Below are 21,259 nucleotides of genomic sequence, written 5' to 3' on the forward strand. Positions count from 1 at the left end.
CATTGCTTCTGTGGTATTGCAAAGGCAAAGACAAATGCTTCCAGCCATCCATTGCACTAATGGATTGGTCATCAGCTGGCTGTCTATGTCCCGCATCAATATAGACCAAAGTACAGAGGGTTAGGCTATGCTATAGTGCACCTACCTGATGCATCAGAAGGTGCGAGGCCCTTGCTAAATTCTGTGCACAGACTTTGAGATCTATGCTTTAGACTGTATCTAAACCTGCTCCAACATGGACTGACATTCTGGCCTACTTTCAGCCGATGCGACTTGTCTGTCGCTGAACAGTCGCTTTTTATGTATTCAGCACCTATGTATAATGTTGTAAAAATGCTCTAGAAGCTAAAGTCGCAGAAATGTCACACATATTTGGCCTGCAACTTTCTGTGCGACAAATTCAGACAGGAAAAATCAGTATAAATCCTTAGAAAATTATCCCCCAGTGTCTCCATCTGCTGGCGGTATTGAATAAGCATTGCTGCACTGATGGGGTATGCATTAGACGAAAAAAAAGAAGAAAAAGAAGAATAATACACCCAGAAAAGAGGCGAAAAGGAGAAAAACGTAAAAAAACGTGAAAAAAAAGTAAGAGGAAGAGAAGGGAAAAAAAGGTGGAAATGGGTTTAAAAGTGATTTCGGCGGAGAAATATATATATATATATATATATATATATATATATATATATATATATATATATATATACGCGCACACACACACATATATATAAACGTATTCTCCGTTGAGATATTGCAGCCGCTGCTGTGTCCAGGCCCAGGAGCCTTAGCACTGTGCTGTGATGTCACTCAATACCACTGACATCACTAGGTGTAAACAACATCTCTCCTTTGCTGTGTATGTGACTATGGAGCTGTTTGGTGATGTCGTCTATTATGGCCTTCATAGAAGCAACAGGAGATTGTTGCATCCATCTAGAACCCTCAGAACTACAGTGCTATGATGTCACTCACTTCCACAGGCCTTGCAGAGTGTAAACAACAACAACCCAGCTTTGTTGTGTATGTAACCATAGGGATTTGTGATGTCACCTAGAACCTTCACAGCAGCGACAGCTTTATGAGGAGCATCAGCACTGCTCTGCCTGAGCAGAACCATCACCGCCATAGGTTGTCAAATAACCCGGATTTAACCCACACAGGTAAGTCCAATGGGGTGCAGGCATGTCCTCTATGCTTACAGCTTCCCGTGGGTGTTGGTTTGATACCGTTTGGGGACAGCCAAGGAGGCATCTGCAGGCAACAAAGGTAGGTGTGTGCTTGTGTGTGTGTTTCCTATGCAGATCCTAAGCCCAGTGTCACATGCAAGTAGGAGGAGTAAGAAGGGTTCCTGGCAAATCCGGGTTATGGATTGCATTTAAAAAGGCCCCGTGGGAGTGCAATGGGCCCCTGTCTTGCTGCTTAGCAATAATGGTATGGGTTTAGGTTCTGCTGTGTGTACTGGTGGTTGACTGCCCCCCAGCCCAGAGTGTGCATGGAAAATTGTCTGGCAGCCTCCCTGACAGCAAGCAGTGATAGTGCCCATGAAGGGGACCTTGTTGGGCCCGCCCCTTTCACGGTTATCGCTTCTCGGCCTTTTGGCTAAGATCAAGTGTAGTATCTGTTCTTATCAGTTTAATATCTGATACGTCCCCTATCTGGGGACCATATATTAAATGGATTTTTGAGAACGGGGGCCGATTTCGAAGCTTGCTTCCGTCGCCCTATGCATTGACCCGATATGGCAGTATCTTCGGGTACAGTGCACCACCCCCTTACAGGGTTAAAAAGAAAGATTCCTACTTTCATTGCTACCTGCTTGCTGGCTAGCCAGCTAGCCAGCCCTGTGGGCCTTGCTGCTGCTGCTGCTGCTGCAGCCAAAAAACAAAAGGTGGTGCTGCTGCTGCTTCTGCTGCTTCTGCTTGTGTCTGGCCGCTGTTGGAGCGTCCAGGCACAGGACTTCTGCTGCTGCTGACTAAATGGCCTCCTTAATTGGATCATTTGAGTAGCCAGCACACCTGTGCAGGTAGGGCATGACATGATAGGCAGCTGCCTTGATAGCGGGTGGGTGCTGAATGTTCCTAATTGACAAAATAAGATTAATGCTTATGAAGAAATATAAAATCTCATCCCTTCCCCAATATCGCGCCACACCCCTACCCCTTAATTCCCTGGTTGAACTTGATGGACATATGTCTTTTTTCGACCGTACTAACTATGTAACTATGTAACATAACATGGGGGGGTCTCCTGGCTGTTCACACAGGTGTGTCATTGCTGTACATTGACCATGCATTGCTTCTGTGGTATTGCAAAGGCAAAGACAAATGCTTCCAGCCATCCATTGCACTAATGGATTGGTCATCAGCTGGCTGTCTATGTCCCGCATCAATATAGACCAAAGTACAGAGGGTTAGGCTATGCTATTGTGCACCTACCTGATGCATCAGAAGGTGCGAGGCCCTTGCTAAATTCTGTGCACAGACTTTGAGATTTATGCTTTAGACTGTATCTAAACCTGCTCCAACATGGACTGACATTCTGGCCTACTTTCAGCCGATGCGACTTGTCTGTCGCTGAACAGTCGCTTTTTATGTATTCAGCACCTATGTATAATGTTGTAAAAATGCTCTAGAAGCTAAAGTCGCAGAAATGTCACACATATTTGGCCTGCAACTTTCTGTGCGACAAATTCAGACAGGAAAAATCAGTATAAATCCTTAGAAAATTATCCCCCAGTGTCTCCATCTGCTGGCGGTATTGAATAAGCATTGCTGCACTGATGGGGTATGCATTAGACGAAAAAAAAGAAGAAAAAGAAGAATAATACGCCCAGAAAAGAGGCGAAAAGGAGAAAAACGTAAAAAAACGTGAAAAAAAAGTAAGAGGAAGAGAAGGGAAAAAAAGGTGGAAATGGGTTTAAAAGTGATTTCGGCGGAGAAATATATATATATATATATATATATATATATATATATATATATATATATATATACGCGCACACACACACATATATATAAACGTATTCTCCGTTGAGATATTGCAGCCGCTGCTGTGTCCAGGCCCAGGAGCCTTAGCACTGTGCTGTGATGTCACTCAATACCACTGACATCACTAGGTGTAAACAACATCTCTCCTTTGCTGTGTATGTGACTATGGAGCTGTTTGGTGATGTCGTCTATTATGGCCTTCATAGAAGCAACAGGAGATTGTTGCATCCATCTAGAACCCTCAGAACTACAGTGCTATGATGTCACTCACTTCCACAGGCCTTGCAGAGTGTAAACAACAACAACCCAGCTTTGTTGTGTATGTAACCATAGGGATTGTGATGTCACCTAGAACCTTCACAGCAGCGACAGCTTTATGAGGAGCATCAGCACTGCTCTGCCTGAGCAGAACCATCACCGCCATAGGTTGTCAAATAACCCGGATTTAACCCACACAGGTAAGTCCAATGGGGTGCAGGCATGTCCTCTATGCTTACAGCTTCCCGTGGGTGTTGGTTTGATACCGTTTGGGGACAGCCAAGGAGGCATCTGCAGGCAACAAAGGTAGGTGTGTGCTTGTGTGTGTGTTTCCTATGCAGATCCTAAGCCCAGTGTCACATGCAAGTAGGAGGAGTAAGAAGGGTTCCTGGCAAATCCGGGTTATGGATTGCATTTAAAAAGGCCCCGTGGGAGTGCAATGGGCCCCTGTCTTGCTGCTTAGCAATAATGGTATGGGTTTAGGTTCTGCTGTGTGTACTGGTGGTTGACTGCCCCCCAGCCCAGAGTGTGCATGGAAAATTGTCTGGCAGCCTCCCTGACAGCAAGCAGTGATAGTGCCCATGAAGGGGACCTTGTTGGGCCCGCCCCTTTCACGGTTATCGCTTCTCGGCCTTTTGGCTAAGATCAAGTGTAGTATCTGTTCTTATCAGTTTAATATCTGATACGTCCCCTATCTGGGGACCATATATTAAATGGATTTTTGAGAACGGGGGCCGATTTCGAAGCTTGCTTCCGTCGCCCTATGCATTGACCCGATATGGCAGTATCTTCGGGTACAGTGCACCACCCCCTTACAGGGTTAAAAAGAAAGATTCCTACTTTCATTGCTACCTGCTTGCTGGCTAGCCAGCTAGCCAGCCCTGTGGGCCTTGCTGCTGCTGCTGCTGCTGCAGCCAAAAAACAAAAGGTGGTGCTGCTGCTGCTTCTGCTGCTTCTGCTTGTGTCTGGCCGCTGTTGGAGCGTCCAGGCACAGGACTTCTGCTGCTGCTGACTAAATGGCCTCCTTAATTGGATCATTTGAGTAGCCAGCACACCTGTGCAGGTAGGGCATGACATGATAGGCAGCTGCCTTGATAGCGGGTGGGTGCTGAATGTTCCTAATTGACAAAATAAGATTAATGCTTATGAAGAAATATAAAATCTCATCCCTTCCCCAATATCGCGCCACACCCCTACCCCTTAATTCCCTGGTTGAACTTGATGGACATATGTCTTTTTTCGACCGTACTAACTATGTAACTATGTAACATAACATGGGGGGGTCTCCTGGCTGATCACACAGGTGTGTCATTGCTGTACATTGACCATGCATTGCTTCTGTGGTATTGCAAAGGCAAAGACTAATGCTTCCAGCCATCCATTGCACTAATGGATTGGTCATCAGCTGGCTGTCTATGTCCCGCATCAATATAGACCAAAGTACAGAGGGTTAGGCTATGCTATAGTGCACCTACCTGATGCATCAGAAGGTGCGAGGCCCTTGCTAAATTCTGTGCACAGACTTTGAGATCTATGCTTTAGACTGTATCTAAACCTGCTCCAACATGGACTGACATTCTGGCCTACTTTCAGCCGATGCGACTTGTCTGTCGCTGAACAGTCGCTTTTTATGTATTCAGCACCTATGTATAATGTTGTAAAAATGCTCTAGAAGCTAAAGTCGCAGAAATGTCACACATATTTGGCCTGCAACTTTCTGTGCGACAAATTCAGACAGGAAAAATCAGTATAAATCCTTAGAAAATTATCCCCCAGTGTCTCCATCTGCTGGCGGTATTGAATAAGCATTGCTGCACTGATGGGGTATGCATTAGACGAAAAAAAAGAAGAAAAAGAAGAATAATACGCCCAGAAAAGAGGCGAAAAGGAGAAAAACGTAAAAAAACGTGAAAAAAAAGTAAGAGGAAGAGAAGGGAAAAAAAGGTGGAAATGGGTTTAAAAGTGATTTCGGCGGAGAAATATATATATATATATATATATATATATATATATATACGCGCACACACACACATATATATAAACGTATTCTCCGTTGAGATATTGCAGCCGCTGCTGTGTCCAGGCCCAGGAGCCTTAGCACTGTGCTGTGATGTCACTCAATACCACTGACATCACTAGGTGTAAACAACATCTCTCCTTTGCTGTGTATGTGACTATGGAGCTGTTTGGTGATGTCGTCTATTATGGCCTTCATAGAAGCAACAGGAGATTGTTGCATCCATCTAGAACCCTCAGAACTACAGTGCTATGATGTCACTCACTTCCACAGGCCTTGCAGAGTGTAAACAACAACAACCCAGCTTTGTTGTGTATGTAACCATAGGGATTGTGATGTCACCTAGAACCTTCACAGCAGCGACAGCTTTATGAGGAGCATCAGCACTGCTCTGCCTGAGCAGAACCATCACCGCCATAGGTTGTCAAATAACCCGGATTTAACCCACACAGGTAAGTCCAATGGGGTGCAGGCATGTCCTCTATGCTTACAGCTTCCCGTGGGTGTTGGTTTGATACCGTTTGGGGACAGCCAAGGAGGCATCTGCAGGCAACAAAGGTAGGTGTGTGCTTGTGTGTGTGTTTCCTATGCAGATCCTAAGCCCAGTGTCACATGCAAGTAGGAGGAGTAAGAAGGGTTCCTGGCAAATCCGGGTTATGGATTGCATTTAAAAAGGCCCCGTGGGAGTGCAATGGGCCCCTGTCTTGCTGCTTAGCAATAATGGTATGGGTTTAGGTTCTGCTGTGTGTACTGGTGGTTGACTGCCCCCCAGCCCAGAGTGTGCATGGAAAATTGTCTGGCAGCCTCCCTGACAGCAAGCAGTGATAGTGCCCATGAAGGGGACCTTGTTGGGCCCGCCCCTTTCACGGTTATCGCTTCTCGGCCTTTTGGCTAAGATCAAGTGTAGTATCTGTTCTTATCAGTTTAATATCTGATACGTCCCCTATCTGGGGACCATATATTAAATGGATTTTTGAGAACGGGGGCCGATTTCGAAGCTTGCTTCCGTCGCCCTATGCATTGACCCGATATGGCAGTATCTTCGGGTACAGTGCACCACCCCCTTACAGGGTTAAAAAGAAAGATTCCTACTTTCATTGCTACCTGCTTGCTGGCTAGCCAGCTAGCCAGCCCTGTGGGCCTTGCTGCTGCTGCTGCTGCTGCAGCCAAAAAACAAAAGGTGGTGCTGCTGCTGCTTGTGTCTGGCCGCTGTTGGAGCGTCCAGGCACAGGACTTCTGCTGCTGCTGACTAAATGGCCTCCTTAATTGGATCATTTGAGTAGCCAGCACACCTGTGCAGGTAGGGCATGACATGATAGGCAGCTGCCTTGATAGCGGGTGGGTGCTGAATGTTCCTAATTGACAAAATAAGATTAATGCTTATGAAGAAATATAAAATCTCATCCCTTCCCCAATATCGCGCCACACCCCTACCCCTTAATTCCCTGGTTGAACTTGATGGACATATGTCTTTTTTCGACCGTACTAACTATGTAACTATGTAACATAACATGGGGGGGTCTCCTGGCTGTTCACACAGGTGTGTCATTGCTGTACATTGACCATGCATTGCTTCTGTGGTATTGCAAAGGCAAAGACAAATGCTTCCAGCCATCCATTGCACTAATGGATTGGTCATCAGCTGGCTGTCTATGTCCCGCATCAATATAGACCAAAGTACAGAGGGTTAGGCTATGCTATAGTGCACCTACCTGATGCATCAGAAGGTGCGAGGCCCTTGCTAAATTCTGTGCACAGACTTTGAGATCTATGCTTTAGACTGTATCTAAACCTGCTCCAACATGGACTGACATTCTGGCCTACTTTCAGCCGATGCGACTTGTCTGTCGCTGAACAGTCGCTTTTTATGTATTCAGCACCTATGTATAATGTTGTAAAAATGCTCTAGAAGCTAAAGTCGCAGAAATGTCACACATATTTGGCCTGCAACTTTCTGTGCGACAAATTCAGACAGGAAAAATCAGTATAAATCCTTAGAAAATTATCCCCCAGTGTCTCCATCTGCTGGCGGTATTGAATAAGCATTGCTGCACTGATGGGGTATGCATTAGACGAAAAAAAAGAAGAAAAAGAAGAATAATACGCCCAGAAAAGAGGCGAAAAGGAGAAAAACGTAAAAAAACGTGAAAAAAAAGTAAGAGGAAGAGAAGGGAAAAAAAGGTGGAAATGGGTTTAAAAGTGATTTCGGCGGAGAAATATATATATATATATATATATATATATATATATATATACGCGCACACACACACATATATATAAACGTATTCTCCGTTGAGATATTGCAGCCGCTGCTGTGTCCAGGCCCAGGAGCCTTAGCACTGTGCTGTGATGTCACTCAATACCACTGACATCACTAGGTGTAAACAACATCTCTCCTTTGCTGTGTATGTGACTATGGAGCTGTTTGGTGATGTCGTCTATTATGGCCTTCATAGAAGCAACAGGAGATTGTTGCATCCATCTAGAACCCTCAGAACTACAGTGCTATGATGTCACTCACTTCCACAGGCCTTGCAGAGTGTAAACAACAACAACCCAGCTTTGTTGTGTATGTAACCATAGGGATTGTGATGTCACCTAGAACCTTCACAGCAGCGACAGCTTTATGAGGAGCATCAGCACTGCTCTGCCTGAGCAGAACCATCACCGCCATAGGTTGTCAAATAACCCGGATTTAACCCACACAGGTAAGTCCAATGGGGTGCAGGCATGTCCTCTATGCTTACAGCTTCCCGTGGGTGTTGGTTTGATACCGTTTGGGGACAGCCAAGGAGGCATCTGCAGGCAACAAAGGTAGGTGTGTGCTTGTGTGTGTGTTTCCTATGCAGATCCTAAGCCCAGTGTCACATGCAAGTAGGAGGAGTAAGAAGGGTTCCTGGCAAATCCGGGTTATGGATTGCATTTAAAAAGGCCCCGTGGGAGTGCAATGGGCCCCTGTCTTGCTGCTTAGCAATAATGGTATGGGTTTAGGTTCTGCTGTGTGTACTGGTGGTTGACTGCCCCCCAGCCCAGAGTGTGCATGGAAAATTGTCTGGCAGCCTCCCTGACAGCAAGCAGTGATAGTGCCCATGAAGGGGACCTTGTTGGGCCCGCCCCTTTCACGGTTATCGCTTCTCGGCCTTTTGGCTAAGATCAAGTGTAGTATCTGTTCTTATCAGTTTAATATCTGATACGTCCCCTATCTGGGGACCATATATTAAATGGATTTTTGAGAACGGGGGCCGATTTCGAAGCTTGCTTCCGTCGCCCTATGCATTGACCCGATATGGCAGTATCTTCGGGTACAGTGCACCACCCCCTTACAGGGTTAAAAAGAAAGATTCCTACTTTCATTGCTACCTGCTTGCTGGCTAGCCAGCTAGCCAGCCCTGTGGGCCTTGCTGCTGCTGCTGCTGCTGCAGCCAAAAAACAAAAGGTGGTGCTGCTGCTGCTTCTGCTGCTTCTGCTTGTGTCTGGCCGCTGTTGGAGCGTCCAGGCACAGGACTTCTGCTGCTGCTGACTAAATGGCCTCCTTAATTGGATCATTTGAGTAGCCAGCACACCTGTGCAGGTAGGGCATGACATGATAGGCAGCTGCCTTGATAGCGGGTGGGTGCTGAATGTTCCTAATTGACAAAATAAGATTAATGCTTATGAAGAAATATAAAATCTCATCCCTTCCCCAATATCGCGCCACACCCCTACCCCTTAATTCCCTGGTTGAACTTGATGGACATATGTCTTTTTTCGACCGTACTAACTATGTAACTATGTAACATAACATGGGGGGGTCTCCTGGCTGTTCACACAGGTGTGTCATTGCTGTACATTGACCATGCATTGCTTCTGTGGTATTGCAAAGGCAAAGACAAATGCTTCCAGCCATCCATTGCACTAATGGATTGGTCATCAGCTGGCTGTCTATGTCCCGCATCAATATAGACCAAAGTACAGAGGGTTAGGCTATGCTATAGTGCACCTACCTGATGCATCAGAAGGTGCGAGGCCCTTGCTAAATTCTGTGCACAGACTTTGAGATCTATGCTTTAGACTGTATCTAAACCTGCTCCAACATGGACTGACATTCTGGCCTACTTTCAGCCGATGCGACTTGTCTGTCGCTGAACAGTCGCTTTTTATGTATTCAGCACCTATGTATAATGTTGTAAAAATGCTCTAGAAGCTAAAGTCGCAGAAATGTCACACATATTTGGCCTGCAACTTTCTGTGCGACAAATTCAGACAGGAAAAATCAGTATAAATCCTTAGAAAATTATCCCCCAGTGTCTCCATCTGCTGGCGGTATTGAATAAGCATTGCTGCACTGATGGGGTATGCATTAGACGAAAAAAAAGAAGAAAAAGAAGAATAATACACCCAGAAAAGAGGCGAAAAGGAGAAAAACGTAAAAAAACGTGAAAAAAAAGTAAGAGGAAGAGAAGGGAAAAAAAGGTGGAAATGGGTTTAAAAGTGATTTCGGCGGAGAAATATATATATATATATATATATATATATATATATATATATATACGCGCACACACACACATATATATAAACGTATTCTCCGTTGAGATATTGCAGCCGCTGCTGTGTCCAGGCCCAGGAGCCTTAGCACTGTGCTGTGATGTCACTCAATACCACTGACATCACTAGGTGTAAACAACATCTCTCCTTTGCTGTGTATGTGACTATGGAGCTGTTTGGTGATGTCGTCTATTATGGCCTTCATAGAAGCAACAGGAGATTGTTGCATCCATCTAGAACCCTCAGAACTACAGTGCTATGATGTCACTCACTTCCACAGGCCTTGCAGAGTGTAAACAACAACAACCCAGCTTTGTTGTGTATGTAACCATAGGGATTTGTGATGTCACCTAGAACCTTCACAGCAGCGACAGCTTTATGAGGAGCATCAGCACTGCTCTGCCTGAGCAGAACCATCACCGCCATAGGTTGTCAAATAACCCGGATTTAACCCACACAGGTAAGTCCAATGGGGTGCAGGCATGTCCTCTATGCTTACAGCTTCCCGTGGGTGTTGGTTTGATACCGTTTGGGGACAGCCAAGGAGGCATCTGCAGGCAACAAAGGTAGGTGTGTGCTTGTGTGTGTGTTTCCTATGCAGATCCTAAGCCCAGTGTCACATGCAAGTAGGAGGAGTAAGAAGGGTTCCTGGCAAATCCGGGTTATGGATTGCATTTAAAAAGGCCCCGTGGGAGTGCAATGGGCCCCTGTCTTGCTGCTTAGCAATAATGGTATGGGTTTAGGTTCTGCTGTGTGTACTGGTGGTTGACTGCCCCCCAGCCCAGAGTGTGCATGGAAAATTGTCTGGCAGCCTCCCTGACAGCAAGCAGTGATAGTGCCCATGAAGGGGACCTTGTTGGGCCCGCCCCTTTCACGGTTATCGCTTCTCGGCCTTTTGGCTAAGATCAAGTGTAGTATCTGTTCTTATCAGTTTAATATCTGATACGTCCCCTATCTGGGGACCATATATTAAATGGATTTTTGAGAACGGGGGCCGATTTCGAAGCTTGCTTCCGTCGCCCTATGCATTGACCCGATATGGCAGTATCTTCGGGTACAGTGCACCACCCCCTTACAGGGTTAAAAAGAAAGATTCCTACTTTCATTGCTACCTGCTTGCTGGCTAGCCAGCTAGCCAGCCCTGTGGGCCTTGCTGCTGCTGCTGCTGCTGCTGCAGCCAAAAAACAAAAGGTGGTGCTGCTGCTGCTTCTGCTGCTTCTGCTTGTGTCTGGCCGCTGTTGGAGCGTCCAGGCACAGGACTTCTGCTGCTGCTGACTAAATGGCCTCCTTAATTGGATCATTTGAGTAGCCAGCACACCTGTGCAGGTAGGGCATGACATGATAGGCAGCTGCCTTGATAGCGGGTGGGTGCTGAATGTTCCTAATTGACAAAATAAGATTAATGCTTATGAAGAAATATAAAATCTCATCCCTTCCCCAATATCGCGCCACACCCCTACCCCTTAATTCCCTGGTTGAACTTGATGGACATATGTCTTTTTTCGACCGTACTAACTATGTAACTATGTAACATAACATGGGGGGGTCTCCTGGCTGTTCACACAGGTGTGTCATTGCTGTACATTGACCATGCATTGCTTCTGTGGTATTGCAAAGGCAAAGACAAATGCTTCCAGCCATCCATTGCACTAATGGATTGGTCATCAGCTGGCTGTCTATGTCCCGCATCAATATAGACCAAAGTACAGAGGGTTAGGCTATGCTATTGTGCACCTACCTGATGCATCAGAAGGTGCGAGGCCCTTGCTAAATTCTGTGCACAGACTTTGAGATTTATGCTTTAGACTGTATCTAAACCTGCTCCAACATGGACTGACATTCTGGCCTACTTTCAGCCGATGCGACTTGTCTGTCGCTGAACAGTCGCTTTTTATGTATTCAGCACCTATGTATAATGTTGTAAAAATGCTCTAGAAGCTAAAGTCGCAGAAATGTCACACATATTTGGCCTGCAACTTTCTGTGCGACAAATTCAGACAGGAAAAATCAGTATAAATCCTTAGAAAATTATCCCCCAGTGTCTCCATCTGCTGGCGGTATTGAATAAGCATTGCTGCACTGATGGGGTATGCATTAGACGAAAAAAAAGAAGAAAAAGAAGAATAATACGCCCAGAAAAGAGGCGAAAAGGAGAAAAACGTAAAAAAACGTGAAAAAAAAGTAAGAGGAAGAGAAGGGAAAAAAAGGTGGAAATGGGTTTAAAAGTGATTTCGGCGGAGAAATATATATATATATATATATATATATATATATATATATATATATATATATATACGCGCACACACACACATATATATAAACGTATTCTCCGTTGAGATATTGCAGCCGCTGCTGTGTCCAGGCCCAGGAGCCTTAGCACTGTGCTGTGATGTCACTCAATACCACTGACATCACTAGGTGTAAACAACATCTCTCCTTTGCTGTGTATGTGACTATGGAGCTGTTTGGTGATGTCGTCTATTATGGCCTTCATAGAAGCAACAGGAGATTGTTGCATCCATCTAGAACCCTCAGAACTACAGTGCTATGATGTCACTCACTTCCACAGGCCTTGCAGAGTGTAAACAACAACAACCCAGCTTTGTTGTGTATGTAACCATAGGGATTGTGATGTCACCTAGAACCTTCACAGCAGCGACAGCTTTATGAGGAGCATCAGCACTGCTCTGCCTGAGCAGAACCATCACCGCCATAGGTTGTCAAATAACCCGGATTTAACCCACACAGGTAAGTCCAATGGGGTGCAGGCATGTCCTCTATGCTTACAGCTTCCCGTGGGTGTTGGTTTGATACCGTTTGGGGACAGCCAAGGAGGCATCTGCAGGCAACAAAGGTAGGTGTGTGCTTGTGTGTGTGTTTCCTATGCAGATCCTAAGCCCAGTGTCACATGCAAGTAGGAGGAGTAAGAAGGGTTCCTGGCAAATCCGGGTTATGGATTGCATTTAAAAAGGCCCCGTGGGAGTGCAATGGGCCCCTGTCTTGCTGCTTAGCAATAATGGTATGGGTTTAGGTTCTGCTGTGTGTACTGGTGGTTGACTGCCCCCCAGCCCAGAGTGTGCATGGAAAATTGTCTGGCAGCCTCCCTGACAGCAAGCAGTGATAGTGCCCATGAAGGGGACCTTGTTGGGCCCGCCCCTTTCACGGTTATCGCTTCTCGGCCTTTTGGCTAAGATCAAGTGTAGTATCTGTTCTTATCAGTTTAATATCTGATACGTCCCCTATCTGGGGACCATATATTAAATGGATTTTTGAGAACGGGGGCCGATTTCGAAGCTTGCTTCCGTCGCCCTATGCATTGACCCGATATGGCAGTATCTTCGGGTACAGTGCACCACCCCCTTACAGGGTTAAAAAGAAAGATTCCTACTTTCATTGCTACCTGCTTGCTGGCTAGCCAGCTAGCCAGCCCTGTGGGCCTTGCTGCTGCTGCTGCTGCTGCAGCCAAAAAACAAAAGGTGGTGCTGCTGCTGCTTCTGCTGCTTCTGCTTGTGTCTGGCCGCTGTTGGAGCGTCCAGGCACAGGACTTCTGCTGCTGCTGACTAAATGGCCTCCTTAATTGGATCATTTGAGTAGCCAGCACACCTGTGCAGGTAGGGCATGACATGATAGGCAGCTGCCTTGATAGCGGGTGGGTGCTGAATGTTCCTAATTGACAAAATAAGATTAATGCTTATGAAGAAATATAAAATCTCATCCCTTCCCCAATATCGCGCCACACCCCTACCCCTTAATTCCCTGGTTGAACTTGATGGACATATGTCTTTTTTCGACCGTACTAACTATGTAACTATGTAACATAACATGGGGGGGTCTCCTGGCTGTTCACACAGGTGTGTCATTGCTGTACATTGACCATGCATTGCTTCTGTGGTATTGCAAAGGCAAAGACAAATGCTTCCAGCCATCCATTGCACTAATGGATTGGTCATCAGCTGGCTGTCTATGTCCCGCATCAATATAGACCAAAGTACAGAGGGTTAGGCTATGCTATAGTGCACCTACCTGATGCATCAGAAGGTGCGAGGCCCTTGCTAAATTCTGTGCACAGACTTTGAGATCTATGCTTTAGACTGTATCTAAACCTGCTCCAACATGGACTGACATTCTGGCCTACTTTCAGCCGATGCGACTTGTCTGTCGCTGAACAGTCGCTTTTTATGTATTCAGCACCTATGTATAATGTTGTAAAAATGCTCTAGAAGCTAAAGTCGCAGAAATGTCACACATATTTGGCCTGCAACTTTCTGTGCGACAAATTCAGACAGGAAAAATCAGTATAAATCCTTAGAAAATTATCCCCCAGTGTCTCCATCTGCTGGCGGTATTGAATAAGCATTGCTGCACTGATGGGGTATGCATTAGACGAAAAAAAAGAAGAAAAAGAAGAATAATACGCCCAGAAAAGAGGCGAAAAGGAGAAAAACGTAAAAAAACGTGAAAAAAAAGTAAGAGGAAGAGAAGGGAAAAAAAGGTGGAAATGGGTTTAAAAGTGATTTCGGCGGAGAAATATATATATATATATATATATATATATATATATATATACGCGCACACACACACATATATATAAACGTATTCTCCGTTGAGATATTGCAGCCGCTGCTGTGTCCAGGCCCAGGAGCCTTAGCACTGTGCTGTGATGTCACTCAATACCACTGACATCACTAGGTGTAAACAACATCTCTCCTTTGCTGTGTATGTGACTATGGAGCTGTTTGGTGATGTCGTCTATTATGGCCTTCATAGAAGCAACAGGAGATTGTTGCATCCATCTAGAACCCTCAGAACTACAGTGCTATGATGTCACTCACTTCCACAGGCCTTGCAGAGTGTAAACAACAACAACCCAGCTTTGTTGTGTATGTAACCATAGGGATTGTGATGTCACCTAGAACCTTCACAGCAGCGACAGCTTTATGAGGAGCATCAGCACTGCTCTGCCTGAGCAGAACCATCACCGCCATAGGTTGTCAAATAACCCGGATTTAACCCACACAGGTAAGTCCAATGGGGTGCAGGCATGTCCTCTATGCTTACAGCTTCCCGTGGGTGTTGGTTTGATACCGTTTGGGGACAGCCAAGGAGGCATCTGCAGGCAACAAAGGTAGGTGTGTGCTTGTGTGTGTGTTTCCTATGCAGATCCTAAGCCCAGTGTCACATGCAAGTAGGAGGAGTAAGAAGGGTTCCTGGCAAATCCGGGTTATGGATTGCATTTAAAAAGGCCCCGTGGGAGTGCAATGGGCCCCTGTCTTGCTGCTTAGCAATAATGGTATGGGTTTAGGTTCTGCTGTGTGTACTGGTGGTTGACTGCCCCCCAGCCCAGAGTGTGCATGGAAAATTGTCTGGCAGCCTCCCTGACAGCAAGCAGTGATAGTGCCCATGAAGGGGACCTTGTTGGGCCCGCCCCTTTCACGGTTATCGCTTCTCGGCCTTTTGGCTTCGATCCTGTGCGGTTTACCGGGCAGGGTAGGAGTCGGAAGGGGTGGTGATCGGGGCCCTCTTTTGCGGGGGGCCCTGGATTGTTACTGGGTTGCGATAGTGGGTATCTTAACCTGCAAAAATGAGCGGAGAGAGGACTCGAGGACTCGAGGATACGGTGCGGATTTACGTTCCTGGCGAACACCGGGGGACGATTGGATTGGATCAAGTTGTGCTGGAGATTCTTTGCAAGCTCCAGTACCTTCAGGTATGGCATGTAATCGCTATGCAAGACTTCCCTAGGCAAGGGATTTACGATATAACCTTTTATGATTCTGAGGTTTGCCAGAGGGTCTACATGGACTTAGAAGTGATGAAGAGGAGGAATGAGCCAGCTATAATGAGTAAGGTGAAAGTGGAGCCATTATTCATGAATATGTCTAAGGTTGTTATAGTCCATATGTACAACCCGAAGGTTTCGGATGAGATGGTGACCAATTTTTTGTACCGATATTGTGATGAAGTTAAATTTCTTGGAAGACTCAAGAACAGACATGGGTACTTTAATTGTAAAAGGAAATTTGTTGTAAAATTTAAAAAGGACGAAGGAATGGAAGAGGGAAGGAAGAGTATACCACAGGTATTTTCTATTGGAGGAGAAAGAGGTTTTTGTTTTTATGAAGGACAGTTGCAGTACTGTAGACGTTGTCACGCTTATGGACATGTACAGGAGTCTTGCCCTGAGCAAGGAGTATGCTGCAGGAATTGTGGGAAATCAGGTCACAACTCGGGTGAATGTACTGAGAAGAAAACGTGTGATATCTGTGGTAGTGAGGAGCATTTGGCTAGAGGATGCAGTTTATGGTATAGAAAGAAAATGAGCTATGCTGACGCAGCAGGAAATAGAAGAGAGGAAAGAGGTGAAAGGCCATTTCCACGTGTTTTTGGTGTGAATGCTGAGGTGACTCAGGTGATTGACGAGAACTCTGTAAAAGGGAGTGCAGCAGGTGTGACAGTGCAGCACATGAATACTCAGGAAAAATCTGGAAAAGGGGAGGAGGGTGACTCCACTGGTGTGCATTGTGAGGAGACTGGTGTTGGTGAAGAGTTTACTGAGGTCAGTAAGAAGAAAGCACGTAAAGGGAAAAAAGAGAAAGTGGTGGAGAGTGTGGAGACTGTGTGTAGGGAGGTTCCCCCATGTGAAGAAACAATTGAGGATTTTGAATGCCCAAACCCAGTGGTGGGGGAGGAGGAGGGGATGGAGTTTCAGGAGAATGAGAGTGAGAGATCCCTAACACCTGGGCAGAGGGTGATTAGTGGGGAGGAGAATGTAACATCTGAAGAGGAGGAGAAGGAGGAGGAGGAGGGGGAAGATGAAGATGAAGATGCAAATGGAGGCTTTCAAGGTAAAAGTAAAAGGTGTAAGAAAGGGAGTTGGTCAGGGGATCAGACGGATCCTGTGTATGGAGGTGAGAAAATGATGGACAGGGACTCTCAAGTGGGGTCGCCTGATTGCTATGGGATGCTGCTAAGGAAGGTTGAAGGTCAGAATACTAACTTCTAGTTAAAATGGATGTTAAGAAAATGGATTGCCTTCTTTCCTTTTTAATGGCATTGGTTGTGGCTACTCTTAATGTTCGGAGTATAGGAACAACCATCAGAAGAGCAGCAGTTTTTGATTTTTTGGAGAATGTGAAGGGAGATATATTTTGTTTACAGGAGTGTGCAATTAAGTCTGCACCTTATGTAGATGAATGGAAGAGAGGGCAGTCTTTTTGGTCTACATGCACAGAGAATAAAAATGAAGGTGTGGGGATTTTATTGTGTAACAGGGACATTAAAGTTTTAAATTGCCAAGTTTTAGTACCAGGTCGTTGTATGGTTTTAAATTTTGAGTTTTTAGGCCAGAGAATGAGAGTTTTTAATGTATATGCGCCAGCAGAAAAACAGGCACGTGTGTTATTTTTAGAGTCTCTTAAACTTTTTATTCCTGGTCGTGATGGTACTATTATTGTTGGTGATTTTAACTGCATTAGATCTGTCAATGATCGTGAGAGCTCTGCTAAGGTTAGAACTGATATTACTTCAAATGTTTTAAACCAAATTATACAAGACTTACATTATTCTGATGTGGGACTGATGGTTAGCACTGATGAAAGATACACCTATATATCAGATAGTGGCCGCTGTAAATCCCGGATTGATTACATTCTTGTCTCTGAGGGGATTAAGGTGGTCCGGTGCAATCAAATGATGTCAACTTTCTCAGATCATAAGATGGTGTCGGCAGAAATAAGTATTGCAGAGTCCTTTCATTTTGGTAGAGGGCTCTGGAAATTAAATGTTAGTCTATTAGAAGATGAAGAAGTAATGTCCGGTTTTAAAGATTTTTTTTTATCTTGTACTTCTAAACAATCTGTTTTTAGTAATGTTTTAGCTTGGTGGGATTGGGCAAAAAGTGAGTTTGCTAAGTATTTTAAGTTCATTTGCATAAGGAGGGCACAAGAAAAGAGGAGGGGTTATGAAAGGCTTATCTCACGTTTAGAAACTCTCTTTAAGTTTAAACATGTTGGTGTGGAGGTGGAGGAGGAAATTGAGAAGGTGAAAATTGAGATGAAGAACAGGTTGTTGGAAAGAGGTAGAAATATTGTTTTTAAATCCAAAGTTCAACATTTGGAGGAAAATGAACAATGTACAAGATATTTCTTTAAAAAATGTTTTAATGCTAGGGGTGTTTTTAAGTCTGTTTTAACTCCTACAGGGGAAGTTGTTGGTGATGAGATGGTGAAGGAGATTGGCAGATTTTATGAAACACTTTTTAGTAATAAGAGCAGAGCCAGTGAGACGGAGATGAATGATTATTGTAATATTTTAGAGAATAATGTCCCTGAAGGAAAAAGTGCATTTTTAATTGAGGAAGTTTGTGAAGGGGAGATCAAGCAGGCTCTGGACAAGACAGCGAAAGGGAAGACACCGGGCTGTGATGGCCTCCCCTTTGAGTTTTATTCAGTTTTTTGGCATATTTTAAAGCAAGATTTTACACGGGTGGTGCAATATGTTTTTAACTCAGGTATTTTAGCGGAGTCTATGAAGAAAGGAGTTATTACCTTGATACATAAGAAAGGTGATGAAAGAGATTTGAAAAACTGGAGGCCGATCACATTATTGAATACAGATTATAAGATCATTGCAAAGATTGTGGCGAACAGGATGAGTGACATAGTTGAGCACCTTGTTGGAGAATACCAAGTTTGTGCAGTGCCAAATAGGAGAATAACTGATAATTTATTAGTTTTAAGAGACTCTATTTATTATAGTAATTTTAATAAGAATGCACTTTTTGTGGAATCCATTGATTTTGAAAAAGCTTATGACAGAGTTGCTCATGATTTTATGTTTATGGTTTTAAAGCATATGGGTATTCCTGAGAAGCTACTGTTTGTGATTAAAAGTTTTTATTATGGGGCAACAAGTCAGATTTTAGTCAATGGACATGTGGGGCCGGGTTTTAATATTTTATCAGGAGTACGACAGGGATGCCCACTCTCCCCAATTTTATTCATTTGTGTCATTGAGGCCTTGCTCAAAAATGTACAGAAGGACAAATGTGTGAGTGGTGTTTTTATCCCGGGAAGTAATGGAAGGAATTTGAAGGTTTTAAGTTACATGGATGATGTGGTTTTTACTTGCACTTCCCAAGCTGATCTTAATAGAGTGAATTTGCATGTAAAGATTTTTTGTTGTATTGCTGGTATGAAAGTCAATTGGGGGAAGTGCCAATTGAGTAATTTTGGAAAGCAAGGAAAAGTGGTGGTGGATGGCGTGGATGAGAAGGAAGATATTGAAGTGTTAGGGGTTGTTTTTGAAAAAAATCTAAAAGGAGGGAAAAGTTATGAGAAGTTGGAGGAGAAGATAGAGAAGAAATTATCTTTTTGGAAATTGAGAAACTTGTCCCTTAAAGGTAAAGTTCTGATTTTAAAGGCAGTAATTTTGCCACTACTATTATATACTGCAATGGTTTTCCCACCCGGCAAATTATGGACCAGAAGGATGACAAGGAAGTTGTTTATTTTTTTCTGGGGTTCAAAGATGGAAAAGATGAAGAGGGAGGAAGTGATGAAGAGCGTGAAGAAAGGCGGATATAATTTCCCGGATATTAATCTGTTTTTAAAGACTCATTACTTTCTTTTAATTTATAAAGTGTCTCAGTGCAATAATTGGGTGGCAGACATGAGCAGGTATTTGGCAGGATGGTTGTTTTCCAAATGGGGCTGGTGTGAGAAGGATCTGAGGAGACCAATAGCGCAAGTTATACCTACCTTCTATGTGGTTCTCAGGTCTTTCAGTGATCAATTTGGTTTGAGTTCCCTGGGAAAACCTGAGAAAAAGAAAATTGAAAATGAAATAAGAAAAAATGAGAGATTATATGAAGTACCATTCTGCACTACTGCTCAGTCTGTGAAGATCTGGAATCTTTTTAATGTTAGAGGATTATCGAATAGACAGAGAGATGTAAACTGGATGACTTTTCATGGCTGCCTCCCAACCAGAGCTTTCCTGAATGGACGAGGAATAAGAGTGAGCGAGAAATGTCCAAGAGAGGGTTGTGGAGGCAGGGAGGATACAGTGCACTTATTTTGGAACTGTTTTTATGCAAGAGAATTTTTTATGCTTCTACAGAGGTTTTTTTCTGCAATCACGGGATATGTTGATTTTAATTTTGAGAAGATTTTTATTGGTCAGGATTTTAGCAGGAGAGAGGACACACGTGAAAGCTGGATTGTATTTTCTGTTTTTAAAGAAGTTTTATGGGATTCTAGAAACCTGCTTGTTTTTAAAAATGTGTGTATTTCTCCAAGGGAGTTGAAGAGACTTTTTTTTGGAAGGCTGTTTATTATTTTTCTATTTGACAAGAAGAGAATGGGAGAGGAAGAGGCTGAAAAGATTTGGAGATACAAGGAATGGAGAAAGTTGTAAGTATCCTGATCAAGGTTTTGAATTTGTGCTTCTCTTATAGTTTTCTTATTGAGATATTTTTCCGCATGATGTTTTTTCAGACTTTGTTTAGAAGTGATGAGTTTTGGTAGGTGACCTGATGATCGCTTGAACAATAGTCTGTAACTGAGGAAAAAAAAAAAAAAAAAAAAAAAAAATCTGTTCTTATCAGTTTAATATCTGATACGTCCCCTATCTGGGGACCATATATTAAATGGATTTTTGAGAACGGGGGCCGATTTCGAAGCTTGCTTCCGTCGCCCTATGCATTGACCCGATATGGCAGTATCTTCGGGTACAGTGCACCACCCCCTTACAGGGTTAAAAAGAAAGATTCCTACTTTCATTGCTACCTGCTTGCTGGCTAGCCAGCTAGCCAGCCCTGTGGGCCTTGCTGCTGCTGCTGCTGCTGCAGCCAAAAAACAAAAGGTGGTGCTGCTTCTGCTGCTTCTGCTTGTGTCTGGCCGCTGTTGGAGCGTCCAGGCACAGGACTTCTGCTGCTGCTGACTAAATGGCCTCCTTAATTGGATCATTTGAGTAGCCAGCACACCTGTGCAGGTAGGGCATGACATGATAGGCAGCTGCCTTGATAGCGGGTGGGTGCTGAATGTTCCTAATTGACAAAATAAGATTAATGCTTATGAAGAAATATAAAATCTCATCCCTTCCCCAATATCGCGCCACACCCCTACCCCTTAATTCCCTGGTTGAACTTGATGGACATATGTCTTTTTTCGACCGTACTAACTATGTAACTATGTAACATAACATGGGGGGGTCTCCTGGCTGTTCACACAGGTGTGTCATTGCTGTACATTGACCATGCATTGCTTCTGTGGTATTGCAAAGGCAAAGACAAATGCTTCCAGCCATCCATTGCACTAATGGATTGGTCATCAGCTGGCTGTCTATGTCCCGCATCAATATAGACCAAAGTACAGAGGGTTAGGCTATGCTATAGTGCACCTACCTGATGCATCAGAAGGTGCGAGGCCCTTGCTAAATTCTGTGCACAGACTTTGAGATCTATGCTTTAGAC

At 44.3% G+C, this 21,259-nt stretch overlaps 6 non-coding genes and 1 pseudogene across 6 annotated transcripts; all 7 read left to right on the forward strand.

The window, feature by feature from the left end:
- The first annotated feature begins 1,579 nt into the window (after positions 1–1,579).
- LOC130309517 (U2 spliceosomal RNA) lies at positions 1,580–1,770 on the forward strand. Its single transcript, XR_008858182.1, has one exon. It is a non-coding gene; the product is annotated as a U2 spliceosomal RNA (small nuclear RNA).
- Positions 1,771–3,864: 2,094 nt separating this feature from the next.
- LOC130309518 (U2 spliceosomal RNA) lies at positions 3,865–4,055 on the forward strand. Its single transcript, XR_008858183.1, has one exon. It is a non-coding gene; the product is annotated as a U2 spliceosomal RNA (small nuclear RNA).
- Positions 4,056–6,133: 2,078 nt separating this feature from the next.
- LOC130309520 (U2 spliceosomal RNA) lies at positions 6,134–6,324 on the forward strand. Its single transcript, XR_008858184.1, has one exon. It is a non-coding gene; the product is annotated as a U2 spliceosomal RNA (small nuclear RNA).
- Positions 6,325–8,389: 2,065 nt separating this feature from the next.
- LOC130309521 (U2 spliceosomal RNA) lies at positions 8,390–8,580 on the forward strand. Its single transcript, XR_008858185.1, has one exon. It is a non-coding gene; the product is annotated as a U2 spliceosomal RNA (small nuclear RNA).
- Positions 8,581–10,665: 2,085 nt separating this feature from the next.
- LOC130309523 (U2 spliceosomal RNA) lies at positions 10,666–10,856 on the forward strand. The gene has a single exon (XR_008858187.1). It is a non-coding gene; the product is annotated as a U2 spliceosomal RNA (small nuclear RNA).
- Positions 10,857–12,953: 2,097 nt separating this feature from the next.
- Positions 12,954–13,144, forward strand: LOC130309524 (U2 spliceosomal RNA). The gene has a single exon (XR_008858188.1). It is a non-coding gene; the product is annotated as a U2 spliceosomal RNA (small nuclear RNA).
- Positions 13,145–20,323: 7,179 nt separating this feature from the next.
- On the forward strand, positions 20,324–20,531 carry LOC130309587 (U2 spliceosomal RNA; annotated as a pseudogene).
- Positions 20,532–21,259: the final 728 nt, after the last annotated feature.

This window comes from Hyla sarda, unplaced genomic scaffold (genome assembly GCF_029499605.1).
Source record: "Hyla sarda isolate aHylSar1 unplaced genomic scaffold, aHylSar1.hap1 scaffold_153, whole genome shotgun sequence".
In the NCBI taxonomy this organism is placed as follows: domain Eukaryota; kingdom Metazoa; phylum Chordata; class Amphibia; order Anura; family Hylidae; genus Hyla; species Hyla sarda.